The 10,458-nt window shown below is 37.6% G+C and overlaps 1 long non-coding RNA gene across 1 annotated transcript; it reads right to left on the minus strand.

Annotated features, from left to right (window-relative positions):
• Position 1: 1 nt before the first annotated feature.
• Positions 2 to 8,686, minus strand: LOC109094813. The gene is made up of 4 exons (XR_006160768.1): positions 6,729 to 8,686; positions 1,752 to 1,924; positions 1,326 to 1,404; positions 2 to 74 (listed from the first exon to the last, which is right to left on the minus strand). It is a non-coding gene; the product is annotated as an uncharacterized LOC109094813 (long non-coding RNA).
• Positions 8,687 to 10,458: the final 1,772 nt, after the last annotated feature.

Consider the following 10,458-nt stretch of genomic DNA (forward strand, 5'->3'; position numbering starts at 1 on the left):
AGTTTGCCCCAGAGGTGTCCTGTTTGGCTGGTTCCAGATAGCCCCTGTTTTGGAGATGCTGCAGTTACAGCATTCTGGAGACAAAAAATATTTTTCTCCATTGAAATACATACAAAAGTGTCTGTGTATTCTCACAAAATACTTTTTGACCAACTGAGAATGTTGAATTGTTGAATCAATGGGCACTTGGTTAGAAAAATCACTCTGATTGGCCGTTCAGCTTATGTTGGGTATACACTAGACGATTTTAGGCCCAATTTTCACTCAGTTTTCTTGAGATTGCAGACAAAAGCCTGAAATTTGAGGCAAACTGGTACTTGTTCATGTGAGTGATGATCACAAAGTGTGACTTGAAATGTGAGAAAAATGTTTAGCAGTCTACATATCTAGGCCTGTCTGCAGACCACATTATTTCCTGTACCTCCCACTTTGGTTTTCTAAATGAGATGCAGTCAACAACTTTGAAAATTGTGTTGTGTACCTTACGAAAAAGAACTTTATCCAAATCTTCCAATATTACAATTACACTAAACTAAAAGGATTTCTATATTGCCTAACATATCCAGGTTTTGGCTTTGGTTTCCTGTTTTCATACTTAATGAAGGTAATGATCGTTTGACCAATAACATGCAGACATTGTACGTAATCGACCAATCGTGTACGTGAGAAGGTGGGATCTATAGAGAACAGTCAAAGCGATGCAAATATGTGTACATATTAGTGTTGAGACTTGAATCAGCACTGAGCATATTGATCGGTGTATGACATCAAAGTACCGTGGGAGTGATTCAGAAGCACAAGAAGCCGTCTGCTCTCTAGAGCTCTCATGGTACTTTTGATTGATCTGCGCAGCGCAAACAAAGCCAAAACCTGGATATTTTAGGCAATATAGAAATCCTGGCCAGGACGTGTCCAGGGAAAATGACACGTTTGGTCACCCTAGCTTTAGTGAAACCTCAAATCAAGATGGCACACAAAGAAGCTCTTCAAATTTGACATTTTGTGAAGACCAAAGTGAAGATCAACTGATCAGCATGATTCATATTCAAAATGGTAAGCAAGTACTGCTTTGTGTATTTGAAGTCTAATTTTCGCTTTCCCTTTTTGAAGGGATGAGGACTGCCACTTACTGATAAAGACAGTTATCTCCTCTCACACAGTCGCAGAACATTTGTGCTAACTGGCCATTGGCTGTATTCTTTGGTGTGTTCAAGCACAACTTTTTGGCTAAAAATACAAATAACACGAGGCGACAACAGCTTTCGTTGCCACTTCTTCTTCTCTGTCTGTTTGGTGTGTTATGGCCCTTAAGTTCCCTGACTCACCCCCATCCTGAGATCCAGCACATTTTACCATCTTCAAACTTCTCCCCAAAGTTCGGCAAACAAATAGGCTCCACAAAACCTGAAAAAAAAAAAATTAATAAATGGTGATGAGCCATTTGTCGCAATGCATGCATGGAAGATGCAGGTTATTAAGATTAGATTAAAAGTCAATTTGCATAACTATCAGTCTTTGCACTAGCAATGGTTCTTCAGAATAACCACTTTCCATTATAAACGAACTCCTTCTGCAGAAGGTACCATCGAAGCTGAGGGGCTGCACCAGTTTCATCAGAGCTATATCACGGTCCAAGCCCTTGGGTCTGTAGCGACTGTTTAGGGTATGCAAACCAGCATGGAAAACAGCAGACTATCATCATTTCCATGTGGGTGTCTGAATATTGTTCCATGAGGTCATTATAAACTCACCCGTATACACTATGTGCAGTATCCAGTATCCAGTATCCAGCGAGAGGATGTAATGGAGCCTCCACACAGGTGCTCGTTCTGAAAGTGCAGGCTCACCTGTCAGGGGAACTGACCCGCAACCAACAGGTTACCGCAAACTTTACAAGCATTCAACTTAGGTCTGGAACCACAAGCTATGCAGAAATAGATAAAATGATTGCTTATTAAACTCTGATTTGACAAGTTTTATTACATTTGCAATTTATAGTTATAAAGAGAAACGTTTAAAACGAATACAATTCTGAATCACTTAAATGTAATGGAAGCTTATTTCCACCACAGAAAAAAAAAAAAAAAAAATAATAATAATTATATATTTTTTCTTGCTATTCAGTCATTATTTCTCAAAACTCAGAACACAGAAAACACATATTTGAGATATAAAAACTCAAAACTGCAAATTTATAACTCACAATAGCAGTTCTGAGAAGAAGAAAAGTCTGAATTGTGAGATTTGAACTTTTGAAAGAAATTGCAAGTCAGAAATGTAAGATAAAAAAAAAATCATAATTACTATTTCTTATATTTTTCTACTTTGAAGTCCACACTGACACCTGTTGGCCTGGATGCATGAGGTCTTTTTAATTAACAGTTGCCACTTCATATAAGCTCTTTGTCTATCTTTTATCTAGTTCTCTGGATATATATAAGATATAAGATATATATATATATATATATATATATATTTCATTCTCAGTTTAGAAAGGTGAAGCACACACATGCTGAGGCATGTGAATGAAACTAGAAACCATTATTTTTAGTGCTATTACTATGAGTCATCACACCTGGTGATGTGATGTCAACATGGTGTCGCCAACATAGGGCACCCTGCTTTTTCTAGAAGACTAAACAAGTCTGAAGTCTTTATGTCATGTAGATGAACCTCATTGTAATGTTATTTCTCAAATTTGCTGTTTATTAGGCAAGAATCATTTTAAATTAGCAAAGACAAAAAAAATAAAAAATACTGAGTGTACCTTTAACATCACTAACAATAAGTTTTAAAAAAGCAACCAATAAATCTGAAACAATCTGGAATGTTGATATAAACTTTAGGATTGTGAACAATCTGGAATGTTGATATTTAAGCTATAACTGAGAAATGTTCCAAGATGCTGCCACATTTACTGCTGCTCAGCAAACTTCATCACACTGACCACCTAAAAGCTGTTTGGTTTGTAAATGACTTTTGTGTGAGCTGTGCTTCATGCACTTAAGTGTGGTTATCATCCCCAGACTGCACTGGGTTTTACTAGGGAGAGAGAAGACAACAAACCCATTCAAATGGTTAAGAAATGGTATGCCATTAATAGGGGTTAATTCATCCAAAACCATTTCTGTCTCGAGCAAATCAGCAGTGCAGGGCAAGACTATGACGTAAGGAAATATCATATGACTAAATATGACCTCCTTTTGTGTCCCATGGTAGAAAGAAAATCAATAGGGTTAGTATTACTTGAGGTGAGAAAATGATGACAGAAATTGAGCTGTTCATGCATGCTGAGTAAATCTACAAAATATGAATTACATTTGACTTTAAGATTTTTATCTCCTATGCTTGACGATGAAAATGAAAAGCAAATCAGCTTTAAAAGAGTTATATTCTTAATGGGTGAAAAGCACTTGAAGCTGTTGGCTACAGAACAAAGTAAATGCAAAAAATCTTCTAAAGTATGCACGAGTGTTCTGGGAAACTGCTGTGAGCAGATAGGACTCCAAGTCTAAAATAGTAGGCTACAAAATCCATATGGGTCACAGAGATAAAGGAAAGAGGCTGTGCTCTGTGTAAAAATGCCCTAAATGGCTTGTATACATGATCAAACTTCCTGGTCAACATACCAAATTCAATCACATATTTACAACAGAGTCTACAATTCTAAGCAGATTAAACAGATATATATTTAACCCTTGTGCGCTCCTCATTTGAAAAAACACTCATGGTCTTCACAGTCAAAAGTGACCGGACACCTGAAATGTAACTTTTATTTTCTTCAGTAAAATCAATCTAATATATTTTTGTTATATATATATATATATATATATTATATAATATATATCATATATATATATATTATATATATATATTATATTATATATATATATATATATTGTATTTTGAGAAAATTTCATGGTACTAATTAATATTAATGCAATAATTATGATCAAATTTTCCAAAAGAAAATAGTAAAAAAAAAAAAAAAAAAAAAATAAATTATAATATTCTAAAATTATTTTGCAATTAATGCAGTATTTCAGATTAAAATAGAGACTAGGCCTTTAAAATCCAATTTTTTGAAGGCAGAATAGCACCTCCTGGTGAGAGCAAAAAAAGAAAAACCTGTAATTTCATGGTGTAACCACTAGATTGTTTACTTTTATTAGGTTGTGGATTTAAAGAAAAAGACTACTTTTTGTCAATGTTTATATTTTTTGTTGTTTCAAATGTTGATTTGAAGTGTATTTTTTTTTTCAGTATTATTATTACTACATTTAAACCTGAACACAGAAAGCACTTTGTTACACAAAACATTAAAATTCTATAAAAAATTGACAAAAATTAACAGGAATGCTTTATTAGAGCTTAATCCTTCTGGGTCTGATCTGATATTAACCTTTTTTTCAGTCTTCTGACTCATTTTGGGAATATGGTTATAGCCATACCAATTCATTTGAGTTTGTGTAATTCTGTATGTGTGTCTGTATGTGTGTGTAAGTAAATGTGTGTGAGTGGATGTACTGTATCCGTTTTACACTCTTGATGTTTTAGAGTGTAACCCCTTCCTTGCTGTCCACTTTTTTACCACATTGTAGTCGAATTATTGATTTTATTTTACATAGTTGCAGTGTTACAGTCACACCAGTTCATAGGTGTGTATGTGTGTGTTTAAGTGTGTGTCCACGCGTGTGTGAGTTGGTGTGTTGATTTTGCACGCTAGATGTTTTAGAGTTTCACCCCTTCATTGCTGTGCAAATTTGTTCTGCATTGAGGGGGATTTGTAGATTGTACACATAAAAATGTTCTGTGTTTTTTCTCATTTCCCATTCATTTCCTATGGGCGCTCATTTTTGACCGAAGACCATGAGTGTGACAATTTTTTTTACGACCACTTAGCTTTTTCGAAACATGCTGTCAATTTTTGTGTGTGTGTTCACATGCCAAGTGCCATAAAAGTCACAAAGTTTCATACCATTCTGGTGAAGCTACGATTTTTAAAAATTCTAAATGTAAAATTATCCGGTCAGAAATGACTGAAGACCGCACAAGGGTTAAATGTTTGACTTTTGCCTTAGGAGCATCAGGTTTAGTTTTCATTCCTGAGGGTGAGGCACTCGGGAATAAAGAGGTTTTAGTTCTGTGTAAATGAAATCTGATCAGAGCTGCTTTGTAGTTGTGGCAATACTCAGGACACATCTTGCTTTCAGTTAACATATAAGAATCAACTAAAGTTCAGTGTAAGAGTGGCTAGAAATTAATAAATGGACTGATTACAAGTCAGTTTGATGTCAATGCTGTCAGTTACATTTAAAATATTGGAAATTCTTTATGCCGCTAAAGGCCCAAAAAAAGATAACTATACAGATAACTATAACACCAAAGCATGATGATGTTCTGTTTAGGCTATTATAAGACTGCAGGGGTGAATTTCCCAAATAGCAACTATGATAACAAGTTCTGTTATTTCTAATAGAGTTCAGTGGAACTTATGACCATAGTTAGCTTACGATGCTTTTGGGAAATGCACCCATAATTGGCTGTCTGTGGTTTTACAGTTCATCGGCTGAAAAAAAAAAAAAAAAAAACCCTCTGAAAATGATTGCAAAAATATTGTGACTCTGTGTCATTATTGTTCTGTTTGTGGTGTCTAATATAATATTCCTATAGAATTTGCATTATTATTAACTTTATAATTATTTGCTTTAGTTATCGTCATTACCATTGTTCAGCAAATTTCCGCAGGTGAAATCCATTTCAATAGGAATTCAAGCAATCGGGGATATTGCATAATCACAAAAGATTTTCCCAAGCAGATTTCACATCTGGTTCAATTTGGTCACATGAATTCAGTGTGTTGATGATGAACAGAAAGCTGCTTTGTTTGAATGTGACTTCTGTGTGGGCTGTGCTATACTTCACTACACTATTCACCTTATTTTTAAATTAAGAATTCAGTTATTTCTACTGTACAAAAAAAAAAACTTGTGCTGCTTGGTTGGTATTTGTTATCAAATAATTTTAATTTAATATAGTCTTAGTAGCACAGATAGCTTCGCCATTCAGGACATTTTTCAGAATATTGCTGCCTTGCAAACACTGTAAGTAAAGAGGAGACTGTTATGCCTGAAAGTGGTTATGTTGTGCATCTCAATGGCCTGCTGGACATTTGTGTGGTTCATACTAATTGACACCAGGTTACTTTGGAAGTCCTGCTCAATAGAGGACAGAGGAAGAGCTTTCGACTCCACATATCTAACAGAGAGAGGGGGAAGAAAAGTAGCTTAAAAAAACCCTAATGATATGGTATCAGCAGTAGCATACGGGTAATGTGCAGTTTAGCATCAAATATCAATGCATCTCAAGTTTGACTTGTTTGTGTCAAGTCTGGTGCTAAAAGCTAGAAAGAGCTACAGTCAGAATGGGTTTAGGGATTCCTATAGTAGGTGGTGCTACCCATAAAAGTGCTATAGCTAACAAGTCAGCACAAGCTTTTTGTCATGATTTATCTAAACATTCCTAAAAGAGGTGAAGTCTTGAGTCCACACCTAAAGATTAAACTATAATTATGCTGTTTTCACATGTCTTCCATCATATAGAGAGAGGTGTCTAAACCTGCTCCTGGTGGACCAATGTCCTGCCCCAACATACCGGGATTGGACACAAATGTGGAGGAATGGCGTGTAAAGGAGGTGTTTCAATCAAAACCTGATGGCAGTCAGTACCTTAGATAGCCGAGCTGTTTGCAAGCAGATAGGGAAAGCTCAGAGTCCCAGTTCTCAGCAGAAACAGTCCTCCAAACTCCATTAATGAGCACCTGAAGTACAGAGCTCTTCCCACTCAGACACACTGCACAGGCAGATAAACAACAACAACATTCAGCAACTGAACATTAATGGCTAATGTTAAGTGCTGACAGCTGAGCTCATCTTCTCCGTGTTCACAATCACACTGTGCTGACATGCTAACACACCCAGAGGAGCCGCATCGAAACTACCCCACACAGCTCAAGATGACTAAGGTGGAAATATGATAATTAAATATGTGGGATAAGTGGTAATTATAAGCATCCGTGTCATTATATGCATTTATCTTTAAGTGTGACATAACAGCGACACAATTAACTAAAAAAGTAAATGAGTTGGAGACATCTTATGAAGGTTTGTAAATCCTTGTGCAATCTAATCCAGTCTAATCTGTTACCCATTCAATGCAGTTGTGTAAATTCGTCTTTACTAAGGGTGTGTCTGAGTTGTATATAGTATCCAATCCTCATACTTAAGAAAAAGTAAAGATACCTTTATGGACATTGACTCAGGTAAAATTAAAGTACCTAAACTATAAAAATACATAACAATTAAAAAAAAAAAAATTAAGTATAAAAATCCCCAACTGAAAACAGAGTAACTGATATTAAATTATGAAATATAAAAATAATGGCATAGATGAATGTTGGGTTGCTGGAGTCTGTGTCAGGTAGAATAAAAGTTAAAGGGATATTTTACACAAAAATGTTAAATTATCATCATGTACTGATCCTCATGTTATAAATTTCTTCTTCGGTAGATCATAAATGAATCTTTTGGTTAATCAGTGTTAAGAGTACTTTTGCTCATCGTCAGATCATGTTTGTTTTTAATGATGCTACATCACTGATACCAAATGATTCATTTTTATATTTAAAAATTAATTTACCAAATGAATTCATTAATATCTGACAATGATGTTTAATGATAGAGTCATAAACTCCTTTAAGAATTTTTTTTTATTATTCATAAATGGTAGTAACATCTAGCTAAACCTTTCGGATCATAAACTGTTATAACAAAAATCAGTTCATGACCATATCAATGATATTTTTCTTTACGATACTGTATCTAGAGGTAACACGGACGTTCTTTGGCATCACACATACAGACATTAATTAATTAATTAATTAATGTATGTAAGCTGCAACTATATATTGAAGCAAGGTTTAAAATACCCCTCACAAATACATGATACCGGAATTCATGTAACATGATATTTATTTACATGGTACTCTGGTTAAACATCATGGTAATACTATGGTACTTTTTGGCGCTTTGTTGTACATGACGAGTGTAAATGGTGTAGGTGAGTCTATTTTTGGGAACATAGTAATAAAAAATGTTGGTTACATTCTAAGGTTCCTTCAACAATATCACCTACCCACCTTGCAGGCGTCCCATAATTGCATCTAATCTAAACTAAAGTATATGGTCTCCATTACTCCATGGTGTTCACGTAAACCCAGGTACTCATGTAACCAGGTCTCATAGAGATGCTCATATATTCAAATTTAATAGCAATTTCCAATACCTAATGGAGTACTTGTACTCCATTACTGTACATCTCTGGGTGTATTAAGTACTCCCTAAAGACATTTACTCACCGCTCAATCCAACTACAAGCACAATACTGAGAGTGAGCATGACGCAAGCCCCAATAAGTATCTCCATCCTGCGTGCAAACAGGCTTCCCTGAAGTGTTTTCTCCTCTGCTAGAATGTTATCAGTTTCATGAGATGATGAGATGCATGAGGTAAGAAAGAATCATATTTATACATGTAGCAGACACTCGATACATTTTATCAGTATGTACTTTCGCTTGGGGTGGAGCCCACAATCTTGATGTTGATATCATGTGTCACTATTGAGCAACAGAAAAAAAAATCAATCTCCTTAGGGTCTTAGGGATGAATTACATAACAAAAAAAATGTTTTGGGTGAGTTAACTAACCTAATCTTCTTTCATCCATAAACTACTCAAAATTCATTAGAATACTAAATAACGACAAAATAGAAAAGACTAGGAGAAAACTAGTGTACGATGTGGAATTGAGTACACATTGTGATGGTGTGGATGATGTATAGCATAACCTGTAACAAAGGGCTGGACTTTGGTAACTGGCCTTGAAAGTCTGGGCTGGGCTGAGGGGGTTTCTGTTAGAGGGTTTTTGGTTGGTTTGGACTGGCCTTGAGCAGGGTTGGGGTATCCACAGCAGGGATGTCCTCCTCAGTTACAGACACCACCTCTATTTTCTCAGGAGATATCTGATCAGTTGTTCCCTGTGTGGATGTCACGGCGTGATAAAGGACAGGAGGCAACTTCAAGTAATAATGATGTTTATTAAGAATATGTGATGATGAATGGCTCTTGGAGAATGACGCAGGGACTTCGGTGGCACCACAGACAAGTGAGTAGATTCCCTTGAGTGCGATGATGGAAGTGGTGAAGACCTGACAATTCCCTTGAGTGCGTTGGTGGGAGATAGTGACCGAATTAACACCCCCCTTGAGTGCGTTGGTGGAGTTGGTGAAGGCGAGGTATCCGTAATGATGGCATTAATCCAGAGACGACCAAACAGGAAAAGAGCATGAAACAGGAACGATGAATCACGAACAGACAAACACCACGCGGACCTCACACAACGATCTGACAAACAAGAGACGAAAGACCGGGCATTAAATAGGCTGCTGTAACGAGCTGCACCTGCCCGCTGATCAGCCGATCAGCGGTAACACCCACATGAAACAATTAACATGACGTCACAACAAACCAGCAGGAGACCGTGACAGTACCCCTCCTCCTAAGAACGCCTCCTGGCGTCCCCAGCACCCCTTACCTGTCGATTGTAATCATCGATAAGAGAGTGATCCAGGATGTCCCTAGCAGGTACCCAACTTCTCTCCTCCGGACCGTAACCCTCCCAGTCCACCAAGTACTGGAATCCGCGTCCCCTCCGTCTAGAGTCCAGAATGCGATTGACCGAATAAGTGGTCTCCCCATCTACGAGTCGCGGCGGGGGGGGGGGCCCGGGTAGGCGGGGATTAATAGGGGAATGAAAAACGGGCTTAATTTTAGACACATGAAAGGCGGGATTGAATTCTCCTGTACGCAGGAGGGAGTTTGAGGCGGACTTGCCACCGGACTAATGATCTTGGTGACAGTAAACGGGCCAATAAATTTGGGAGCCAACTTATTAGATACGGAGCGGAGAGGAATATTCTTAGTAGAAAGCCACACTTTTTGACCCACAACGTATACGGGAGGCCTAGACCGGTGGCGATCGGCTTTAGCCTTGGTGCGCGCCCCCACTTGGAGTAAAGTCTCGCAGGCTCTAGTCCAAGTGCGGTGACACCTCTGGACGAAGGCGTGAACAGAGGGGACTCCGGATACCATACTGGGAAAAACAGGTGGCTGGTAACCTACACTACATTCAAATGGTGATAGGCCCGTAGCTGATATGGGTAAGGTATTGTGGGCGTACTCCACCATCGACAATTGTTGGCTCCAGGAGGAAGGATTCTTGGAAACCAAACATCGCAACACCCGTAATCTACAGAACTCTCGCCAAAATTTGGACACAAATTGGGGTCCCCTGTCAGACACCACGTCTATCGGGAGGCCATGTAACTGAAAGACGTGATCTAC

This window comes from Cyprinus carpio, chromosome A9 (assembly GCF_018340385.1).
Source record: "Cyprinus carpio isolate SPL01 chromosome A9, ASM1834038v1, whole genome shotgun sequence".
NCBI classification, from domain to species: Eukaryota; Metazoa; Chordata; class Actinopteri; order Cypriniformes; family Cyprinidae; genus Cyprinus; species Cyprinus carpio.